The sequence below is a fragment of the Macaca nemestrina genome, chromosome 2 (assembly GCF_043159975.1).
Source record: "Macaca nemestrina isolate mMacNem1 chromosome 2, mMacNem.hap1, whole genome shotgun sequence".
NCBI lineage: Eukaryota > Metazoa > Chordata > Mammalia > Primates > Cercopithecidae > Macaca > Macaca nemestrina.
The window spans coordinates 166083243-166105930 of NC_092126.1; the positions used below are offsets into that span (position 1 = coordinate 166083243).

The 22688-nt window shown below is 37.9% G+C and overlaps 1 long non-coding RNA gene across 1 annotated transcript in view; it reads left to right on the forward strand.

Annotated features, from left to right (window-relative positions):
- The window catches only part of LOC139362055 (uncharacterized), a 350698-nt gene that overhangs the window by 316832 nt on the left and 11178 nt on the right, over positions 1-22688 (forward strand). The window contains exon 2 of the long non-coding RNA XR_011620342.1: positions 1-22688. This exon is cut by the window's left edge and continues 54301 nt beyond it; it is cut by the window's right edge and continues 11178 nt beyond it. This is a non-coding gene — a long non-coding RNA (uncharacterized lncRNA).

The following is a 22688-nucleotide window of genomic DNA, read 5'->3' on the forward strand; positions in this document are numbered from 1 at the left end:
AGAAACCATGGTAGGAGAAGGACATAAGAGTCCAAGAGAGGAACCAAACTAGTTCAGTCTGAAGAGAATGAGCTGTGTTTTTTGCAACTGAGTGTAAAGTTAATGGTTTCTTCAAATGTCTGCTGGGATGGATGTCATACATGAATGTCTTGTGAGTGCCTAATATAAATCCCACCTATTTTCCTTCTCTTTCACCTCCCAACTGTGTTCCTTCTTTAGTAATCTTCATCTCAGTTAAGAGCATGACTATATTCTTCAGTTTTAAACTTTAGTTTTATTTTACATTTTCCTCTCTTCTCTGCCTATATCCCCTCATCTAGCTAAACCTGTACCTTTAGCTCAGTTCTTTGCATCCCACATATGTCCTTTTCTTTCCATTCCCACAATCATATCCTTGGAGACGCCCTCACACCTATCACCAGAACCACCGCAACAACTTCAACTTCCTTATCACTACTACCCTCATGCAGAAATGCTACCCAATTTGTACATTCATTCATGCCTACTCCTTGTTCAAGCAAACTCTGCAGATTTCCTATGGCACACAGGAAAGAAAAAAGAACTATAATAAATGCCTATGTTTGCATATCCAAGTTCTCCAAAGTTCAGAGCTAAGTAATCTTTCCTTTCTTATTTCCAATTGCAAACATTTCTCTTCGTCTCTCTTTGCTTTGCATCCTTGGATCTTCAGCTCTGTCCATACCAGCTAATTTCCCAAACATGCCCCACATCTCTGGCTTCAAAGCTTTGGTTTTTCAAGACCTTGCCTAAAAGCTGTTCTTCCCACATATGCTTGCAAGAACTGTTTGCCATTGAAAGTCCACTTCAGAGTCTACCTCTTAAGAAAAATCTTCATAGATAACCTATGTCAAAGGAATAGATTTAACAGAACTTTATACTTGATCATCCTGTGAGTTAGAAGTATGTTTGAATCCACCCTGAGACTTTGAACTCTTCATGGATAAAGGGTGATCCTTATTCATCTGTGAACCTTCCTCAAAGCAAGAGCCCAGCCAGCACATATCACAGGTACATAATAAAAATTGAACTGTTTACTCAAATACTGAAAGTCTTAGTTCAATCCATTATTTATATAGTCACTTGGTTCTTTATCTGATGTATTTTCATGTTTGGATAAGTCTTTTTTTTCCAAAAGTATTTAAGTTCAAAAAGTGCACTTAGAAGCTAGTTTGCCTTAAGGCTCATGAAGCTTAGGTTTCAAATACCCTCTTCTGTATGGTGCCCATGCCAATGCCCTGGGAAGGGCCCTAGCATAGGTTTTCATCATTACACAATTTTGCAAAATTTATAGAAGCATAATAATTAAGCTATAGTTGGTTAAGTCTTCTGTATTTTTTGTATCTATTTGTATTCATTTCTTAAATAGGGCTCCTAAAATTATACAAGAAACTGTCCAAGCTCTAGGCCCCACCAGAGCAGGATCTGTTTCATGCACGTGTGTGTGGGAAGACCTCCCCCATGGAGGCAACTGGGAGCTCATCACAACGGGCAGCTACTTAGCTGGGATTGCCTAGATCTGAGTTAAGATGACTTCACCACAATAGAAAGATGCCACAGTTCTTTAGAGCTTACACTCACTTAGTTAACCCTCCATGAAACTTATCACCTCAATATGCGGTGCTGCTTGGTAGGTCAAGAGGCTCTCACTTGACAGGACTGATGATGCTTACACTGGGTCAGTGGCCTTTCCATCTCTGGGTAAGTCAATGGATATCAGAAACTTGGCTGGGTATACCTGGAGGAGACACCTTATGAGTTCACCAAGATGACTACCATGTCAGCATCAGCAGAAACAAAGGTACCAATTCCATCACCTGGTTCTCCTAAGTATTATGGAGGATGCCAACAACGGGAAAAGCAGACCCCTAATCTGAAACTTCATCCTCATGATTCTGAATGAACGAAAACTCTTAGAAACACAAAATATTGTTGAAAATGAGCTGGGAGTTGCTGGTATCTATTTGAATAGCAGAAGCACCAACACGGGCTTTAAAAAGTAGCTTGAAAAAACCACTGGTCTCAATGAGCAACTGAGTGTAGAGTTAATGGTTTCTTCAGATGTCTGCTGGGATGGATGTCACTCGTGGATGTTTGGGGAAGTTTCTCATCTCTTTTAGCTTTACTTTTCTCATCTAAATAAGACGACCTTTAGAAGAAGCTGGATGCTGAGACTGCAAAGAACCTCCTGGTCAGAGACAAGAGCCACAGTGCCCAAGTGGCTTTGCAGAGTGATGCCACAGCTAATGGCCTCATTGGCGTGGTCAAAGAAAATGTGGTGTTTTTCTCTGTCTCTGGGCGAAATCAGATTGAGCATATATCCACAAATGAGCTGGACATCATCCTTACAGTGACTCATCAGAGACTCATCTCTACTCCCATGCAATGCACTGGAGAGGATCTGTCACTAGTGAAGGTTTACACCAATCCCAAAGGCCAACCACAAAACCGTACATCTCTAGTAGTGCTCTCTAATTGAAGTAACAGTGGATAAAAATATTAATGAAGATTCATAAACAAAACAAAGCAAAAACAGAAACAAAACCAAAAAACCAGTGGCCTCCTTGCAGTGACCATGTTCCCTGTCCCAAGTTCTGTCTTGGCTTTGACAGCTGCTAGCCCAGGACTTAGAGGAAGAAATCAAGCCTCATAACTTTATTTTTCTCCACCTTTACCAACCCTTGAGTGCTGAATTGCATAAAAGACCTGCTCTTTTATATGGCCAAAAAAGTAGTTGTATTACACAAATAAGTACATCACCAACTAAGTTTCTGTGTAGCATATATTTAATTCTTGGAGTTTCTTTCCTCTTTCCCCTACCTCAGCAAAGAGTTGGACAACATAAGCAACTTATGATACAGTCTTTTACTGTAAACCATTTGAAATCAGCAAAATATAATGACTGATTGCAATAAACCAAAGAAAAATGTAACATTACGTTTGAACGAATAAATAGTATCATAGTATTCTGGTACTTAATATAAAGAGATCTACAAAGAGATCTATATTTTGCCACCTAATCATTATAAATAGTAAATATAGTTTAGTCTCAGTGAGACAAAGAGGGCTAAAGTATAGTGCTCCTGAGAGGTTTTGGTACACAATCTGGCAAGTGACTATTTCATTGTTACAGCCCATAATGGGAGTAGTAGATGTGTGGATGTGAAGTCAGCATTTCTCCTACTGTTGGCACATGGGGAAGCAAGATTAACAGCATTCTTTATTGTTACTGCTCTAGTGGGGAATTGTCAGAACCAACCACTTGTAACCTTATTACCCCATGGAGGATTTTCAATGTAACAACCAAACTGTTCCATTTCTACAGTGCCACCAGGCTGTTTCTAACTACTGACCATTTGATTGAACATAATTCAAGAATTTATTGAATCAAAGTATTCAGGTTTTTTTTCCCTACTTAATGAAGGGAGTTGTCTTTGTGGAATTTGAGACCAAAGGTGCCTATTAGTGTAGATGGTCAGTGCATCATGCTCATAAAATCAAATTCATCATTAGAGTCTTACGTTACAATCATATAATGCTTTACAATTAAAAAGAAATGCCACATTACTGCACTTTGGGCCTTCATTAAAACTTTGAGAAGAATCTGAGTCAAGTATTAACTTCATTTTGCATATGAATAAAAAAGTCTACAAGAACAGGCTGAGAGAAATTTTGAAACTGGTCAATTAATGACCACATAGCAGTGGAGTGGTAATGGAATTGGGACTTCTGACTAAAAAATTTTGATGATAAAATATTTTAAGCCAGTCAGTGTCATTTAATGTTTGTTTACTGATCTCAAAGTAAATTCTTTATTAGAAATGCTGGTATGTGTCATGGCTGGATCAGAATAAACCAAACACAAATCCAGGATAAACAATAAAAAATGTAGCCCACTAATAAAGACTGAAAAATGTTTTCAATCTAAAATAAACTCAAGAAAGTATACAAACCTAGTAGACTATTCTATTGGGGGGTAATATCAGAATTAATAAGAAAAGTTATAACACTTTTAATAACACAGTGATATCATAGATGAAATACAAGTTCAGGGCATGTTTAAATACAGTGGTATCTCATCACTCTATAGTACTTTACATTTTTTACCCCCAATTCTGTCTGCTTTTCTCATAATCATATGTTGAAGTTATAAAAGTTTAACAGACAGATGTCTTAGAGAACACTTGATAGTTGCTCTTCAGTTAAAGGCTCCAAATCAACTCACTATAATAAAAAATAATCAGTCTTTTTCTAGATAGGTGTGTATAAAATGTTAGGACCAAAGGAGAAATATCATAGGCACTAAATTGGCGATTTTTATCCTTGGCTTCACGAAAATGTTATTTAGACACAGTCAACAGTGAAATATAGTTTTAAATCTTGTCTTGGTAATTGCTAAACTGAAAACAAATTATAGGCACACTTCAGTATACACTATATTCTATGAGAACATAGGAAAATGATATTCACTACAGTTATAAGTTCTGAGAATAGGGCACTTAATTTTAACATAAATAATCAAGCAAATAAAATAGATCATCTTAAAATAATGTTCTTTTATTTGTCATTGCAGAAAATATTTCATTCCCCTACCTTCCGGAAGGAGGTGTACATTCCATCCACCTATGACTTGGAGTGGGCTCAAAGTTTGTTAAATAATGACTTGGGGTGAGTGAGGAGGGGCAGCTGTCAAGGGAACAGATCAATTAGCCAATTGAAATGTCATTTCTCCACTCGCTGTAGGATGTTGCCATGTCCCTTTGCTGCCTCTTCCTCTCTCTCTCTCTCTCATTTCTTATTCTCTTGTATTTTGATTTAGATGTAAAAGCTGAGACATAATTTAAACTGACAGCAGAATCAAGCAGTGTGACCTTGCCAGGATTCCAACACAATCCACTGGGGGTAAAGCATGGGTCGAGGGAGGGGTGAGTGAGAGCGAAGGAGAAAGGAGTGAGCTAGCCTTTCCAGATGGCCTTGCTGCTCACGTGCTCCGGGAGGGCTAGTCTCAGGTCTGGATGTTTTCAGACCTGTCTGACAGGGGAATGAGAGCTGGAATGAAAAGGAAAAGAATAAAAACTATGGAATGACCAAAGATTTGAGCAATAGAGTGTGATGATAATATAAGTCCCCATACGTGACTGTGTCAGACACTGAATGACTGGTATTTAACATTTTAGAGGTTAGTCTTGCTCAGCTAGAGAGAAATAGCTAGTGTCCACTTTAGCAACACAGTAACCAGATAAACACTACCTTGCCAGATGACAGATACTAAAAGGATGGCTGGCAGGAGAGCACTTAAGACTTCCGTTTGCAATGGACCCTCCAAAGGTTTCTGAGCAATAACTGCAATTTGTATATCCAGAGGAGGGCTGGGTGGCCTAATAGGTGTGTTTGAGATAACTGCAGGCAGTATGAGATTGCCTCTGGCATTTTTTTGCAATTCAGAATGCCAAGATGTTCACTGGCAGTGTCAACAGTCTTTTCCACCATCCAGTTGCATGAGTCTACCTCTTTCCAAATATCAGGTGACTTGGAAAGCCCAGTCAGTAGCTGGATGGTTTGAAGAATCTTCACCTAGCTAGGCCCTGGGAAAGCCTGGATGAATTGCTCCACCCCATTGCAGAGAGTACCTTTCTGGTGCCAATGTTTCTTTGCCTTGGAAAATGATGGAAAACCCCAACGAAGTTGCTAGAAGAAATTATTTTCCAAAACAGGAGAGTGAGAAAAGGTAGAATGGTCTGATGACTATGATGAAATGTTTATCTGAGGAAATAGCCATGGGAAGCCAGGATCCATGAAAGGATTAGAAAGGACCTATGAGAGAAGAAAGATCTGGAATGCATTCTTGACCAGATCTGTTATTGAACATGAGAATGTAAGGCAATAACAATAACAACACAACACAAGCCACAACAGTTGCCACTTAATGAATTCTTGCTTTGTGCCTGGCACTGTTGTAAGTGCCTGATGTGACATTTCATGTATCCTTCCCAGAAACATGATGAGTTATGTCTTTAGAAAGGTCAAAATCAGTTTTAGAACCCATGTAGGTTGACTCCAGAACCTTCTCACATTTCCACAAGTGGTATCTTACCTTGTGCTGTCGACTAGTCAGTTTTTGAAGGTAATAATGAAACACAGACATAGTTTGTGTCCTTCAAGAAACTTAACATTTAACTGAGAAAGAAAATGAAAACATGAAACTACCAAAATTTTTTAGGATGAGATGAGATATAAATAATTAAAATTCCTTGCAAAATAATTAAAAATAATAAGATTGTGACTAAATGATGCTTGATACAAATCAAAATGAGAATCAGGCTGAGAATCCACGAAGGCTGAAATTAAACTGAGCCTGAAGAAGTGTGCAGGGAAGGAGAAGTGAATGATGTTCCAAGCTGCAGGAATATCAGGAACACTGAGGTGAGAATGAGTTTGGTATGTTTTAGGGACAGTGAATTGATTGGAGAGATGACAGTGTAGGGCCTGATGGCAGATCAAAGAGCTACAGAGTCAGTTGAGGAAGTGAAAGAAATTTAATGTCAGGGGAAAGCTGTAGCTTTTTGAGTAAATGGGCCATACTGGGTACAAGCAGAGTCATAGGAGACCGTTGTCATAGCCAAGCTGATGGAGTGGGGATGAGGGGGGAGCATACAACCTAGTCTATCTTTGAAGAAAACAGTCATCTCTAAGCAGTTAGCATAACTTCTGTGAGGTGCAGCGTTAACATCTGAAAGCTCAGCTCTTGCAATGAACGACAGATGCCAGCAGAGCCTGTGTTCCACGCAATGGAAATAAATCAGCCCTGCCCTTTTCACAGTCAGCTCACATGCCTGAGATATAATATATGGGTTGCCCCTACTCATAGCTCCAAAAGTGGGAGTGGGAGGCGGCTCAGGGTTGAAAGGTTCTCATTTCAGACTTGTAAATACACCTTTCAGTTGAAAAGAGCTATCATGTGTCTAACTCACTCCTCCCCCACTCTGTGAGCAAGTCTGTTCCTTCAGCTAACTGGAATTACCACATCATTTCACTCCACCAACTTTTCTTGACTTGGCAGTTTTCTGATTGCCTGGTGGTCACAGACCATATTCTATCTTTTGCTGATACAGGGACCTAGAAATGAGGGAATTGAAAATGCACAAGGCTGTTGCAGGGACCCCAGTTCAGAGCCGTCCCTGAACTGAGATTTTTGTTGTTGTTGCTAATGTAGAGAATCAGTCTCCTCTTCCTCAGCTGTCACATTTCCCTTTTCCCCCTCCAGCTCTCCTGCGGTCTCTCTTTTAACCTTGTCCACTCTGTCAGGCAATCCCTCTGTACAGAAGCTGTCCACGGGCAGCCCGGGACCTTAATGAGTATGAGGTGAGGCTCCATCATTCCTGTTTGAGAAAATTAAAATAACATCTCTGCAGTCAACTAAGCAACCTGTATCCAGAGCGCAGAGTACTTAGCAAAACACATTTCCTCATTTTCAGCTCCTTGGAAACCTTTCTTAACCCCAGCCTGTCACCATGGAACTCCCCAGCTCAGTGTCAAAGAGAGACCATTGTTTTGGCTGAGTTTCCTTTACACAATCCTGTTATAGATCCTAGGAAGTGAAGAGGAAATGTAAGTCAGTAATGAAGGCTACTTTCAATACTCAGTGACCCTTGTTGCCTAAATTCAGAATCTCTACTGCACTTCCCTTGCATTCAGAATTATCCATCAATGGTTATAGAAGAATGAAAGGCATTCAACATTTTTAAAAATATGTTTTAACTTTGTAATTATTTTGGAACCATTTTAGATCTATATAAATGCTAAAAAAAAATAGTGCAGAGAATTCCTCATGTCTTACCCATTTTCCTCTATTACCATCTTACATTAGTATGGTACATTTGTTACCATTAGTAAACCATTGTTGACACATTAATATTAACTAAAGTGCATGGTTTATTCATTTTTCCTTACTCTTTACCAAATACAGCTTTTATGTTCTGGGATCCCATCTGGGTACCAAATTACATAATCATGTATCCTTAGGTTCCTCTAGACTGTCACAATTTCTCAGACTTTCCTTGTTTCTGAAGACCTTGACAGTTTTGAGGAATAATCCTCAGGTATTTTGTTGAATCTTTCTCTGTTGGAATGTGGTGCTATTTTTCTCATAGATGGACATTATGGATTTTGGGGAAGAAAACCAAAGAGATGAGGTGCCATTTTATCACCTTATATCAAGGGTACATATTATCAATATAACTTATCACTGTTGATGTTGAGCAGATCACTTGGCTGGGAAAGTGTTTATCTGGTTTCTGCACTGTGAAGTTACTGTTTCTCCCCCTTCCAATACTTTACTTGAAAGAAGTCACAATATGCAACTCACGCTTAAGGAATGGGAAGTTATGCTCTACCTCCTTGAAAGTGGGGTATATACATAAATTTTCTGTAGGTTTTCTAAGCGAGAAATGTGTCTGTTCTCTTTATTTATTTAAAATTTATTCATAACAATATAGACTCGTGGATTCTTATTTTATGTTTTGGGTTATAATCCAATACTACTTTATTTTGCTGCTTAAATTGTACAGCTTTGGCTATTGGAAGCTCTTTTAATTGTATCCTGTTTCTCTTTAATTGTATCCTGTTTCTCCTACCCATCATTGTAGGATTTTGGTTTGTTTGGTTGTTTCTTTCTTCCTGACACTATAAGTTGTTCCAAGCTGACCTGGAATATGTCCTGCCCCAGTCCTAGAATGAGCCATTTCTTCAAGGAACACTAGGTCCTGTTATTGGAGAATAGTGTTAGAAATCAAGATGTAGGTACTAGGTGAAAATTAAAAATTTGAGCACCCAACCCTGACATTTTGTGTCAAGATCTATTAGGTGATAAATATAAATTTCACAAAACCCTGCAAAATAAATATTAATTTTTTTGTAAGATGAAAATAGAGTACTAGAGAGGTTGGAGAATTGTCCAAGTTTAAACAGTGAACACCAGAGCTACAATTTGAACTTTGGTTGTCTAAGTCTAGAGCTGTACCTCAGCCACTTATCATGTATTGAAAACTGGTGATGTCAGAAACAAGATGAAATGTAAAGAACGGGTTCCCTGGATTCAAGTAAGCATAGTTTTGAAGATCACCTCTTTCTGTGTGTATGCTTATGTTAAAAGTTTGTTTAGATCTGTACATGCAAAGCTTTTGAAAAATGCCTGGCATATGGTATTTGATAAAGTTTAGTATCGGTTATATCATCATCATCTTTATTATCTTCATTATCTCCTACTGTAAGCTTACGTTTCCATTTCTCAGTCTTCAACCACTGATTACAGACATCCCAAAGTGTCCTTATCTTGGTCTTATAGAAAGGGTAAATGAGCAAGGCAAATAATTCACTCATGGGTGCCTAGTGCCACCAAACCAAATATTTAATATATGAGTGAATTTCTTTTAATCTATACAATTTTTCTCCTTGTTTGGAGTAATGGAAGGAAATTTGGAAGGAAGGAATATTGTCAGAAAAGAGCTAGGCTCTCCTAGACTAAAGTGGCCAGATGTCTTGAATTGTTTGCAAGTTGGCCCATAATGCCTTTTCTTAAAGTCTATTCAAACTCCTCTCTCTGTAGTCTATTGATCACAGTCTTCTGTCTCTAACTGAAGGTGAGTGTGTGGGAAGTGTGTGTGTGTGTGTGTGTGTGTGTGTGTGTGTGTGTGTGTGTATCCCTCTTCCTCTTCTCTGGAAATGCAGAAAAACTGCATGGTGGAGGAGGGAGGAGGGATTGGGAGGATTCATGGGCAGTCACTAGGTCATGAGGATTAGCAACCGTCATTAACTCTGGTGATATCATCCTCATTTCCTAAACACTAACCCTCAGTTACACAAAACCATCATTCACAAACCCACTTAAAATATAAATCTATCAGTTTTACTTTAGCTTAGTAGCATCCCGAAAGACCTGTACACAGAGCACGTACTTTAAACAAGTAGATAGAGACCCTGGATAAAACATAAACAGAAAAGGGGAGAGAAGGCAATGCTTTTCTAATGAGCTAAGATTAGGGTTTCCTTTTCTTTCAAGTGTCATGTTTAGGGCTTAAGCACCTCTGATCCAGAAAAAGAGATCAGAGGATCTTTGAGATGCAGGCGTTATGTGAGGTCAGCCATCTCAGCTTGAATACTTCTAATGCAGGAGAGAAGATCAGGAGACACTACACAGGTGGTGCAGCTTGGCTGACTGCTATATTGTTTTCTTGATAAACTGAAGGAATTGTGGTCACTTTTGCACTGGCAGAACTCAGTGTTATGTAGTGACAGAATAATAACATGGGACAGTGAGAATTCTGAGGAGAACTGGGCTCAGGTTAAGGAGTGAGATCCGATTCAATGTTTTCATTTCTTGTTATTCCTCACTCTAGCCAGTGTCACGTTCCAGGCTACCCCAGAAATATCGTATCTGTTCTGCTTTGAAAAGGATCTGTGGTGAGCTCACCAGAGCTCCTGGTGAGCTTCTGATGGTGGCAGAGGCTAGTATTGCAAAGAAACAGGAAATAAAGAAAAAAAAAAAAAAAAAAAAAGGAAGGAAAGGGCGAAGATAAAAAAAGAAGAAAAAGAGTGGGAATTTATGCAGCTGTTTCTTTTTCTTTTTTCTTTTTTCTTTTTTTTTCTTATGGAATCTCATTCTGGCCCAGGCTGGAGTGCAGTGGTGTGATCCTGGCTCACTGCAACCTCTGCCACCCGGGTTAAAGCAATTCTCCTGCCTCAGCCTCCCGAGTAGTTGGCATTACAGGTGCCCACCACCACACCTGGCTAATTTTTCATTTTAATAGAGATGGCGTTTCACCATGTTGGCCAGTGTGCAACTGTTCTTGATGAATTTCTTAACATACTGAAAGGAAGATGTAAGAATGAATAGATGGGTAAATCTATCCAGTACCAGTCAAAAGCTTACTCTCTCTCCTTCTGTCTTTTCTCTGAAACTTTTCTTCCTAGAACCATATAAATATAAGAACTGAAAATAACCCAGAAGATCATCTAAAGCAATCCTGTTTTTTTTAACAGATTAAAACTTTATTCCTGAGAAATGGAACTTATTGTGAAATGATTGCAAAACCCACATTTAAACCCATGTTTTCTGATTCCCACTGTCATGTGGAGGGCTATCCTCCTCATAGTCTGCTGTGTCCTTTTTTGTCTTTCTCCTTCTCATCCTCCAACCACCCCCAGCCACATGCAGGGTTAGTCCTATATTTGTGCCTGTTTCTGCTATATTTGCAACTTAACTTATGGATGGAAACATGGAGCCTCACTGATTTCTGGCAGAGCGCTGTCTCATGTGCTGACAAACACTCCCTGGCACTGGGCACCTGTCCAACAGCAGGTGCCTTGCTCGGCAAACGGCTCTGTAGTTGCTTCTCAAAGGAGGCAGGTTGAGGTCCAACACTGTCTTCCTGCTGCCTCGAGGTTATGATCTAGCACCAGCATTTCTCTCACCAGGTGAAAGGAAGTGAGACTATTGTTGCCAAGGTTACCAACACTAAACATGGAAGGTGGCTATAGGGAGCATCTGTGGCAGCTTAGGGATTCTTAGCTTGATGGATGGGCAAGAAGATAAGAAGAGACATTTGAATTTGTTTCCATAGGACTATTGTCCATGAACCTGAGTAGGTTGACCTTCAGGTCATGATGAAATGTCTACGTGTTTTCTCAAGGTGAGAGTGAGCTACAAGATAAGGCTTCCAGGACCTACACTTATATCATTATAGGACTCATTGAGGCAAATTATTCTTGTTTAACAATATGCATTTATTTTTGTACATTACACACTAATTTAGACACACATAGTATATACGTAATGGTTATAGCTATAGATGCTATAGATGAGCAAGTGGAAGGTAATGAACACAGGGCTTAAAATTTATAAGAGGCATATTGCCTTAAAGTTAATAAAAGGTTATAGGCACAGAAAATGAATGGTGGGACCCTCCATGAAATGGATGGCCCAAAAGCAGGAAAGCATAAGTCATGTGGAAAGGCAGTGAAAAACATTTTTGAGAGATCCTAAGGGTTTGAGTAGGGGTATAATACAAGAAAATGTTGCAAAAAATGACACACAGAATTAAAATATCTGGGTGAGGTCTGTCTTCTTAGATTGACAAGCCAATGAATGCATTATTTGTTACAAGAGGTACTTGATTTGAAAAACATTTAAAAATATTAATCTGGCAGCATGCAAATGATACACTGGAAACATAGAGGTCAGAGGCATCAAGTTTAATTAGAAAAGTTTGTCAGTTATTCAAAAATAAGAAGTTATAGGACCTATAATTAGAGTGTTGGCAATGAGAAAAGAATGTAAGGATGAATAGACAGGTGGATGGAAGAAATTCTGCACAGACATAATGGAGCAGCTATGGTAATAAATTCACTTTGTGGGGCCAAGGATAAGGGGTTAATTATGAGGCACAGGTTAGGTATGAGATTGATTCGACTGCAATGTAATTATCTCAGTTGTGTCAAAGGGGCTAATTTTTTTGATATAATCAACCTATATTGTTTGACCTTAGCTGATTGGGAAAATGGTGGCATAACTAAAAATATGAAGAAAAGCCAAAAAGCAGAGCTATTTTATGGGACAAGGGAGAACATTTTGTAAGACAAGCTTTAGGTAATAGCAGAACGCTGATAGTAGGCTCTGGGAGAAGCAGAAATGGTGCTCAGAAAATGTAAGAAGGTTGAAGTGGAGACCACATATTGAAAGTCAAGTGTGTCCAGGACAAAGAGCACAGGGACCACAAGTAAGCCTTTGTGACACCCTCCTTCAAAGGTTAGGAGGGAAAGAAATTAGTTTTCAGAGATGTCACAGTTGAAGAAATGGGAAAAAAGTAAGATTTCATTCTGCTTGGGTCAGAATCTGTATCTCAAAGGATTAAGGAGAAAGTAAATGGAAACATGGAAGTGACAATTATGAACTAATGTTCACCAGCAGAAAATTAATTACATTCACAGTGATGTACATAAAACCTTATTCAGGAAGGAGACTTGGACTGCCCTCTTATTTCCAACCCCTTCCCATGTTTATTTCACTTTTTCATTTGCATACAATATTGTTAGGCCTCTGATTTCATGGGTGCTGTATTCATGGATTCAGCCAACCATGGCTGGAAAGTATTTGGATAAACAAAAAAAATAAAAATAATTATACAACACAAATTACAAAATATAGTATAACAACTATTTACATAGCATTTACATTGCATTAAGTATTATAAGTAATCTAGAGATGATATAAAAGTATACTGGAGGATGTGCATAGATTATATGCAAATACTATGCCATTTTATATGAAGGACTGGAGCATACACAGATGTTGGTATTCATCCCAGGTCCAATCTCCTGCAGATACTGAGATGAAAATGTACTTATTATTATGTGAGATTTGACAGACAGATTTATATTTTTCTGTATCCTAGGAAACCTAGACTGAGTCCAGAAAGTCTCAAATTATTTTCTGCCCCCATCAACTTGCTTCTCTGTCTTGCCCAAGGAAGCCTGACTCCCATAGATTTATGAGATAGACTCCACTCCTGGTCTATGTTTGGTCTCCCTGAGCTCCATCTGTTGTGGGAAGCCCACAGAGCTGTCTCTTATTTTTTTCCCTCCAATGATTCTTGTTTATCTCATTGCATTATCTCCTTTATTTCTCTTTGAATCTGTGAAACAGTTCTGCTCATACTTGCATCTTTGTCCATCATTTAAGAAACTAGGATATTAACACAACTCCTTATAACATTGAAACAATGATATTTATATTTGTGTAACTTTTTAGTTTCCTAAGTGATAATATGTCTGTATCGCATTAGGCCTTCACAACAATTCAGGAGTTGGGTAGGCCAAATAATTATACCCATTTCAGAGAGGAAAACTGAAGATCTAGTGAGCATTGTATAATGAACACACACTGGAACCTAGTCTTATATTAATATTTCCTGACTTCTTACCAGTTCTCATCTCATGACCTTATATTGCACAAATTATCTGTCATAGAAAACCCACAGGCCTGTCTTTCACAATGTGAGGTAGTCATTGGGACCACTGGCTTCTGCATCATACAGACTGAATAGTTAGTTCCAACTCATTGTGTGGCTTTGCAGGGACTATGTAAACTCCTTGAATTTCAGTGGTATCACCTGGAAAGTGGTGGGAATAATAATAATATGCCAACATAGGGTTGCTGTAAAAATCAAACACAACTTCATTATAGAGAATGCATAAGGATCACCCAACAAAAGTTAACAGCAATAAAATAATTTATTTAGGATAAATAATAATATTTGATCATAAGCTATTTGTCACAGGTGTTCTCTTAAAACTCACATGGCATGCCCTTGAACGTTCTTTTATATAGTGAGGGAAATTTGCAATTAGGGGAAATATGTTTTCAGAGACAAGTAATTTATACACATCTATTGAAGCTGAAATAATAAATTCTGATAAGTCAAGAAAAGTAGTATTATTGATTAAATCATCCTTAGTTATAATAAGCTTCTTTTAGTCTTGAGGCTTGAATTTTTATTCTTGCTTTGCCTTTTTCCTTGTCCTTTTTTGTCTTTCCCTTTCCTTTTAATCCATGGCACCTTGTGGTGTTATTCTTGCCCCTCACAAATAGGAGAGACTGTCAAATCTTAAAGCCAATGTCAACAATGTAGGAGAAACAGAAAGCTCACTCAAATACAAATACTTTTATTAATTACTAGCATTAGCAGTAAAAAGAAAAGTAGAAAATTACAGACAAGGAAAGCGAATTCTGGTTTTGAATGTTCTTCCTATTTCTCCATGATTACAGCTTGAAGTGCCTTTTCTTCCAGAGGCAGGGTAGCTAGGATAGGAGACTCAATGAGATTTGGTGCCTTCAATAAATGTCAAATTCATGACAGCCCACTGGTTCTAGGATATAACCGGAATGTACACCCACTCCTCACCTGTGCTCTTTCCTCTGCTACCTAGATAGAAGTTAGTAGGAGGATAATTGGCAGAGTCAGACACCACTGAGAATCAGCTCTGAGATCTACTCAGGAAAACACTATAATGGGCCCTTCTTGCAAATAAACTGTGTCTTCTGAGTCCAATGAGGCACATTCAGAGGGAAAAACTTCTAACCTATGTGAGTCACTGAATATTTTAAGGATTAATTCATAGATGCATACACATTAGCAATTTTAATTTTTTGTTTTTTGCCTTCCCTGATCAAAGCCAGATTATGAGAAATTTTTAAAGACTTCATATCTGCCTGATGAAAAATTTTGTTAGCACAAGCAGATAGATAGAAGCTCCTAGAGACTACTGAAATCAATTAATTGTGACATTTTATTTTTATTCTTCTATACCCAACCTATGTCAAATGTTGGGAATCTGCCCTTCTAAGCCACAAGCTTCTGGCTTATAGAGTTGTCTCAGGACCACCTGGGGAGTCTGGATGGTATCTGAAACAAAGACAGAGAACTAAGAAAGAGATGCTATTGCACTTAGGCACTGGCCTTTTTATTATAATAATGGGAAAGGCAATCTATGTAAGAAACTCAGGTTTCTATACACGAGAAGATGAGGGATATGGAACAAATAGAGATGAGAGAATGAGGTAAATGGCCTTCAAAGTTAGGCAGAGGGGGGGAAAAAAAAGAAGGTGGAGCCCCACACTTAGAAATGTCATGGGATGTAGCTTTGTAGGAGGTTTGAGTCTTGCTCATTCATTTGCCAGCTCTCAATGAGCAAGGAACTGTGGGCCCCACAAGGAAATGAAAGGAACAAAGATAATAGCAGCCCTCAAAGACTTCCTGGTACTTTTGTTTTAGAATCAAAGTGTGGTAGAACCAAAGGCAACATTCGATAGCAGAAAGCTCAAGCCTCTTCATTTTTCGGATGATACAACTGAGGCATAAGAAGGTGATGTGACTTGCACATTTTCTTTCTTTCTTTTTTTTTAGCAAACTTGCTAGTTGCCAAATCAAGGCTAAAACCTGACAGTCTTCATAACTCCTAGTATATTGCTCTTTTTCACTCTACCACTCCCTTCACAAGTCTGAGCTCTTTGTAGGTTTTTTGCTCTAAATTCTTAACAGAAATATTCTGTCTCTTCCTTTGAGGTACAGAACCTAGCAAAGATGAGAAAACTTCTTTCTATCCAGACTTTACTACTATTCATTCAATTCTTTCACCACCTCTATCCTCCACACAAATTTTCACCATGCTCACACTATAATGTCCCTTTGAAACAAATCTTGAAGTTGTAGAGTCTGCTCTAAGAAACCCTGGCTGCTCTCGCCTTGAGTGGAGTTTTAAGGAACCCTTTCTTGCTTGTGTCAGAGGGATCCTTGACCCCCAGTGAACCCCATGAGAGTCAGCATGCACTTGTTGGACACTCCTTCAATGCCACCTGCAGATGCTTGAGCCCTTGGTCTTAATTACTAAACATGGGAATGCATTTATAAGTCATAGTTTTTATATCAAATAAAGTGACTGCCATTCTTCCTTTATGGTTTTCCAGTATTTTAGTCACTTATTTGAATTTGAATTTTTTTTTTAATGGACATATATATTTTCTTTTGTTGACTATCTGGGACAAATGTGCTACAAATATACACAAACATTATGCACTAGTTTGAATATGACTCTCTCAAATTTAATGAATGTCTTGAATTTCCAAATCTATAATTTTATATGCTTTGAAATTGAAGAAGCGTGAGTTTTTATTATTCATGAGTGTACCATGAAGTTATTTCATAATGATGTATTCACTAAAGTGATGAGAATCATGATAATAATACTTTTATAATCCTATTTATCTGCTATACATTCATTAGAACAGGTGGAACCTGGTTGATCAAGTGTACAATTTACCATTAAAATCAAAATGTCCCTAACTATCACATTTCATGTTGTTAGGAAATGTCATTGATTCTTATTTCTGGAGTATGCTGGTATCTAAGGTACATGTGTTCATATTCATTGTATAGTATAATTATTGGAATATGATAAAATATAATATCATTTAATGCTTTCAGTAGTAGTGTAACTTTATGGTGGAAGAAAAGTTGCAACTTTGACACTCTCACATATTTTCTTCATACTGAGATAAATGAATGTTAGATCTATGTTTACTTGCTTTTTTTATAACCTGTGATTTCTGGATACATATGCCAGCCTTTGGTATATTCTGCAATATATATGAGTATTATGTTATTGTCTATGATTAATATACTTAGAATTGAGTGGCTCAATTACAATGTAGTTAAAAGAGAAAACCAGTAAAAGTGGGCAAGGTCTTAGGTAAAGCTTGTAGAGATCATATAACAAGTTTTAGATGAGTATATGGAAGAAGCAAAATTGATTTAAGCCGGGGTACTGAAAACGGATGTACTAGTGATTGTTAAATATTACCACGTCTGAGGAAACATTTGAGTAGCCTAAAATGTGGGTCAAGGCCTTTACATACTTTAATTAGTGCTGTATTATTGCACACCATTCATACAACTTGAGAATTTCAAAATAATCAATGGTCCCTGTTCTTTTCATCTGCCCCATATCTTGTTACCTTGGCAACAGACATTAAATGATTTTAAGAATTTTCAGAATTATAATCACACTCTGCTTCCGAAGTGTGCTTCTACGTAAATAAACTTTAAGAAAAAAAGAAAAATGAGACCTCAAGGTAACCTCAAAGCACACTGAATGAGACCTGAAGGATTGGCATTTTATATTTACAACATACTGTAAAAACAGCTTCAGAGTTTTGGTGGAGCCTTCCAGATGTCAAAGTCTCCTTAGGCCATTCAGGTACAGAAGAATTATGCCATTTCTCCTCCCATTCCAATACTGGATTGCTTGGAATTGGTCTTAAATCAGTAGGTGGATCAGAAGAAAGAGAAGGAGGAGGAATAATAGCAGGGCATGAAAATAGAGGAAGATGCTGAAGAAAGTGATGGTGCAGGTGGTGGTGATGGGGAAGATGCCAAAGAAGGAGATGAGGGAGGGAGAGGGAGAAGGAGAGTAGGAAGAAGGAAAGTAAGTTCCACACCCAGCTAATTTAACCAGCAAAAGGAAGATAATTATTTATCATCATCCTGTCTAAATTCCCTTCTTCGAGGATGTGGATAGATGCAAAGTTATAGAAATATAACTCATTCAGTGAACTCTTAGATGTCCAAGCATATGCAGATGACTGACATTCAGGAATTGTCCTGAGCTCAGAATATGACTTGCCTTAGCAGGGTAAAAGATATGCAATACGAGTTGATTTGGTTTTAAAAATATGCACTCAAATCTCTGAACTATCTAAGATTTCTTCATGTCATCATGTTTGATAATTTAACACATTATCCAAACATTTTTTGGTACTTGAAATGAACTAGTTATTCTGTTTGCTCCTATTCTCATTTTTAAAAAGTAAATCTGACTATCTAAGCTCAAGTAGATATTTCAAGAGTTCTCACAGGAAAAGGACTTTTATTGGCAAATCCCTATTGAAAAATAATGTAAAAGTATAAAAAGGAAGAATAATTGATATCACTTGTAAGTGTTTATATGAACAGTTTTTATTTATCTTGTGGTCCTGAAAAATAAGAATAAAATATATGCTGGATGCTGGATAGATTATATGTTGTCTAGCTTCTAGTGCTTCTTACTTTTTAAGTTAAGTTTTTGGGAGCAAGTTTTGACCTAAGACAAAGCTAAATTCTGTAAATTTGAGCCATCTTGTAACAGATTTCTGCAATCTGTATGAATACAAAGAGTTTAATTTAAACTGAAAGTAGAGTGGAGTTTATATGCATATTATCATCATCATTTAAGACTCTATTCACCTGGCTTGCATAGCTCTTCTGGACCAGGTGCTGTACAACCCTCTGAATCTTGTTTCTGGGTTCAGGCTGAAGCCTAAAATAAGACAGAACAGGAGACAGTTGGAAAAACACTTGAGTAAAGTTAGGAATCTTCACACTAGTCCCTCCTGGACCAATACATTTTTCTGTAAACTTGAGAGTGCCTGCGAAGTTTTCTGGACCTTGGTTCCCTGTAAACACCAGGAGATGCTTGTAATGATGATGTCTAAGTCTCCACCATCCTGTCCTGGACTGCTGGGTGCTTTCAACAGTTAAGGTGACTGTTGCAAATCACTCTTGACAGGATACAAAGTACTGTTCAACCTTTGTGAGAGGTGAACCATGAGGGACACCTCCTTACCCAGCAAAATTTGTGGATTTCATGTCTTTTTTTCACCACCACTTCGTGAATTTCCCTCAATAATTATGCTGTGCCTCGCCAAGTCTGTCAGGAATTAGCAAATAATTTGGTCTGGTTTTGAAGGCGCTGTCATCTAAAAACATATGCTGACCTTAATCTGCTGAGTCATAGGCAATATTTGTAAATATTTTCTGTGCAGTTGATTTTCCAGAGCCCCCCAGTTGATCTCCTGTGCCTTGCAATTTCTACATTGCCTTTTGTTCGTTAGTAATTTTCTTGCAATCTAAAAGCAATACTTAGGATTCAGAAGGTCTGCTCTGATGGCCGGTTGGATTATACCGTTTCCTATTTTAGTGCACTATAGCTGGGTAGGTCAAGCCAGTAGAAAAATATATATATATAATTTCAAAAACTAGAGGTACACCAAAGACTATTTTCTTTTCACCTAGTAAAATATAATCTAAATTTCCCCTTGTATTGAATGTGTGCAAAACATAGAAGCTTGCTTCCAAAGAATTAGTGTATGGAGAAGAAAAACTATTAGCAACTTTACAATGGAGAAATCTAGCAAACATTATCTTGACCAGGTTATCAAGGTTAATGTCACCAGTAACAGGCATGTTGGTATCATATAACTCTAATAGGATGGGATGGGAAGGGCATGCTGCCTGTCTAGTATTCTTCCTCTAAGCCTATAACCCTACTATAATCAAAAGAAAAAAAAAAGTCAGGCAAACCAATTTCAGGATATTCAACAAAATACCTGTCTAGCAGTCTTCAAAATTGTCAAGATCATGAAAAACTAAGAAAGACTAAGAAACTATCTGAAACAGGAAGAGACTAAGGTAATATGAGAACTTAATGTAATGTGGGATCCTGAGTTAGATCATGGCACAGGAAAAAGGCATTAGTAGAAAAACTGGCGAAAGCTGAATAGAGACAGCATTTTAGTCAATAGTAACTTACTGATGTTCATTTCTTAGGTTTTGACTGTTTTTCCTTGGTTTTGTAAGATGTTGACCTTAAGAGAAACTGGGTGAAGGGTATGCAACAACTCTCAATGACCTCTTATGCATGTGTCTGTTGTGAAAAGAATAACTCACTTAGGCTACATGTACCTGTATTGGTTTGCTAGGCCTACCATAACCACATAGCACAAATGGGGAGGCTTAAACAACAGAAATCTGACTGTTTGGGAAGCTTGAAGTCTGACACCAAGGTGTCAGAATGTTTGGTTCCTTCTAAAAGCTGTGAGGGAAGAACCTATTCTAGGCTTCTCTCCTTGGCTTCTGCAAGGCCATCTCCTTCCTGTGTCTTTTCCCACGGTCTGGCCGCTATGCCTGCCCGCCACTGAATCCAATCAGGTATCAGGGATTAGGGCCCACCATAATGGCCTTATTTTAACATAAGCACCTCTGTAAAGACCGCATCTTCAAATAAAGTCATATTCTGAGGGACCAGGCATTGGAACACCAATATATCTTTTTTGGAAGGACACAATTCAACCCATGTCAGCATCTCAGAGTTCTTTAGCCTTTTTCATTCTGAAGATACTTTTGGTTCCTCCCTTTTTATCCCCCATATCCAATGTATGACTAAACCCTACATCTTTTACTTATTAAATGCTGCTCAATCCAAGTACTTCTCTTTCTCTGTGCAATCACTGCTACCACTCCAGTACAAACTCTTACAACAATTTATCTTGACTTCAGAAAAAAAAACAAGAAAAAACCCTCTTCAATTATTTTCAAATTATTATTTTTTTTGCTCGCTCCAGTCCACTCTCTAGATTGCAAGCAGCAGAGTCCTCTTCTCACAATGCAAATCACCTATGCTTAAAACATTCCAAGTCTTCCCATTGTTCTGAGAATAAAAGATCAAAATCTCTACCATGACCTCAGGGCCCTGTGACCTCCCAGTCTATTAGCCACACCAAAAACCTCATCTACCTCATCCTCTCCGCTCTTGCAGCACTAGCCAATTTCACATCTTCGCAGAAAGCAGAAGCTTTCTCCTGCTACAGGGCTTTACTTGTGCTGTGTTCTCCCTCCTGTCCAACTCGCCCACCTGATTAGCACCACTTCCTTCCTGCACATCCCTGAGATCTCAGTTCCAGCATTAATGTATCAGGAACATCTCTCTTGCATCCCTCCAGCCCAGATGTCGTCTGTACATCATATACTTTTCCCTCAGAGTACTTATCACATTTTGAAATTTTACATTTATGCCATTATTTTATTGACTTCTATCTCCACCACTAGATTGTAAGACGTGTAAGGCAGGAACCACGTATCTTTGACAATCTGCCTCATGTGTAATACCTAGCTATGTAGTACCTGTAATGCTTAGCTTATAGTTAGTTCTCAAATTCTTAATTAATATATCCATGGATTTATTTTCAATTTATATTGTTTAATTTGACACAGTATTTCTTCTCCTTCTCAAAGTTACTTGATAAATTTGCTAATAATATTTAATTCACTTAGTAGTTAAGGCACTTACATCAAATCAATCACACATACTTTAGGTAAAAAAAAGAGAAATAATCATTTTTGTGATTTCCCAACCTGGTGACAACAGGAGGCCAAATTTTATTTGCTAGGCTAAATAGAAGCTTCAACTTTGATAATTTCCATATTTTAAATTGATCACTGTCTATAAAATTTATTTTCTTGGAATTTCTAGACATTAGAGAGGCAGACCTAAAGCTATACATCTGAGTATATTGAAATTTTTAAAGTTGTATGTGACTGAGTGTAGACTTTCTATTGATTACAGGCTTTGAAGTGAGTATGTTTATGAAAAATGTTCTTTGAGCCTTTCCTTCACATTTTGGAGGGAGATCCAGAGATTTTTGTAATACTCATTAGTGTTTGTAATACTAACAAATCTCTTACTGCAAATGTGTCCTAGAGAAGTTTTTCCGTTCTGAGTAAACAATAACTAAGCATGGGATGTTCCATTCAGTGGTTTAACAATTATGTCTCTCTGAAGATACCAATACCCACTTTCCCAGACAGCTCAGAAGGCAAAAATATTCAGGACATTTTAATTTCCGTAGGACACTAGGGTTTGATTACAGCAAGTGTTTATCTACAATAGTGTTCTTTTGTGTATGCAGAAGATGGAGGGAGAGAGAAGCCTGGCTACTTATGAAAAAATCTATAGTTAAATTAAAATTCAGTGCCCCAGGATGAGAATTTTAAATAAATATCCTGAACATTTAATGCATTAATTTAATTTAAATAAATGTGCTGAATATTTAAAGCATGATTTTAAGAAGTATGAATGAACACATACAATATGCTGACTATACTCAATCTGTAATTCACAACAACGACTCAAGTGAACACATCTCCTGTTCTCAGGGGGCTTATATTCCAACGTGATAACGCAGTGTATGTCAGTCAAGCTTACGAGGGATTATTTTTGGTTCAAGAGCAATTTCAGAGATATTG